This window comes from Oryzias melastigma, linkage group LG5 (assembly GCF_002922805.2).
Source record: "Oryzias melastigma strain HK-1 linkage group LG5, ASM292280v2, whole genome shotgun sequence".
Lineage (NCBI taxonomy): Eukaryota > Metazoa > Chordata > Actinopteri > Beloniformes > Adrianichthyidae > Oryzias > Oryzias melastigma.
The window spans coordinates 11,743,424-11,745,479 of NC_050516.1; the positions used below are offsets into that span (position 1 = coordinate 11,743,424).

The 2,056-nt window shown below is 41.8% G+C and overlaps 1 long non-coding RNA gene across 1 annotated transcript in view; it reads right to left on the reverse strand.

Moving 5' to 3' along the window:
• Window positions 1-1,659, reverse strand: part of LOC112145731 — a 2,933-nt gene extending 1,274 nt beyond the window's left edge. Inside the window, exons 1-2 of the long non-coding RNA XR_002919128.2 lie at window positions 1,296-1,659; window positions 1,148-1,211 (exon numbers count right to left, since the gene is read on the reverse strand). This is a non-coding gene — a long non-coding RNA (uncharacterized LOC112145731). The remainder of the gene's footprint in view (window positions 1-1,147; window positions 1,212-1,295) is intronic.
• Between the last annotated feature and the right edge of the window lie 397 nt (window positions 1,660-2,056).

A 2,056-nucleotide genomic window follows, 5' to 3' on the forward strand; every position in this document is an offset into this window, starting at 1 on the left:
CCCATCTTTATTTATAAAATGTAATTCTAACAATGCTCAGAGATTATATTTATAATTGATTTAACAGAAAATCAAATGTTTACAGTGGATTTGATGGTTTATCTGCTGACCAGATCTACCTGATCTGATTGATTTCAGGGTTTACAGAAGACAAAATGTCCCAAAGTAAAACCTGCTTGTATGACATCTACACCCCCGACTGTGTCTGCAAAGCGCCCAGCGGCTTTATTTGATCTTGGAATAGTTTTCAGTCATTTGCTGCCTCATTTCCTGCTGAAGCTCGTTCTTGTATTCATGTCATCCTGCTGTACGTTAACATTTCATTTTAGAATTAGATCTGGATGGACCCTGATTCTGTTCCTGCTGTTCTGTACTGCCACCTTCTGGTAGAAGAACGTTTTAGCTGTTCAGAATATTGATCTAAATAAAATATGTGCATTTAACATGTAATATCAGAGGGGTTTGAGGAGCTCAATCAATGGCATGTTGGGGTTTTTATTTGTCTGAATGTGGATGTGGAGCAGGGAGCTCTGTGACCCGACCAGTGTACTTTCTACCTCACAAATAAGATCTTTTTCAAATGTCATTTTCTCATCTGCCCTTAGACAGCCCATCTGTTTGGTCATATTTGTAAATAAAGTTCTAAAACGGGTCACAGGTGAATGCAACAATGAGACTGCACAGTGGAAAAAGCAGGAGTCCAGAATGAACTGGACGAAGCAGGAGCAGATTCAAAAGTTTATTTGAACGGAATAAAGGAACACAACCAACAGAAGTTTTAGTACAAACTCAGAGCTGGAAAACACAACACTTAAAATACAACTGGCCCTAAAACTGATCACAACAATATAAAAGGGGAAAACTGCAAGTAAAAGGACACACTGAAGAACAGCTCGAGAAAGGACATCTAAAACTACTGTTTAGTAAACTCTGAAAGGCCCCGGATTAAAAGGACTTAAAACTAATTATAAATTAGTGACACATTAAAACACAATAACAGTAAAGTAAAAATGCAGTGGTATAAAAAATATATTGGTGTAAAATAGTGGTAGATTAAAAGCACAACCAACTCATACTGGAAACAGATGAAGAACATGTGAAAAAAGTCCATCAGAACACGAAGAAAAGAGGATCCAAGTGCAAACACAGTCTGTAACGAGACTCCTCCATCACTGCTCCACACAGCTGGAGCTTCATCATCACACGAGCTTCTAAAAACATTTACATTCAAACACAGGTGATGACTACAAATACAAAATGCTAAAATTGTCTTCAAATGATAGAAACCCGCTCACATTCAGTCCAGTGTTCTACATGACATCCTGTCCGGAGGGTTCGGGTTTACGACAGCAGAACCGATCCTGAGAAAAATCCTCTTTAAAATGCTCCAGAAGATGAACAGGATCAGCGCTGGAATGCTGCTGACAGTTGATGACAGTTCACGTTTAGCAGCTGCTGATCAACACACGGCCGCATTTCCGCGGGAACTCATCAAAGAACGTTTGACTGGCAGCCGGACACACGAATGGGCGGCGATTTCAGGAAGGGGGGCTGCGCATTACGTCATTGGTGCAGAGGCGTTTTCTGGGTCCTAGTGCCCTACAAGTTAAAACTCCCGGTTACACTAAAAAAGCGGCAGCTTGTATGACGTCATATTTCCTCACAAGACCCGCAGTCACATGACGTGATATGTCCTCACAAGTAGTGACATGATGTCAAATGATGTCATTTGGCCCCATATGCCGCTGCTTCGAAAATCCTTTAACAGAACCACTTTGCAACATTCTTGAGATTGCTTCTCTAGCGACCCAAGACCGCAAAAACCAAAAGACCCAAGATCCAAAAGCCAAATGACCCAAGACCTTAAAAACCAACAACCCAACAACCCAACAACCCAAAAACACAGCAACCCAAAAATGACTGGACATCCCAACAAGCTTTTCGTGGGCGGACTCAGTGCAAATACAAACGACGACGGCCTGCGCCAGCACTTCGAGCGCTTTGGCGAACTTATAGACCACGTCGTCATCAAACACAAGGTCCAGAGCAGATCTCG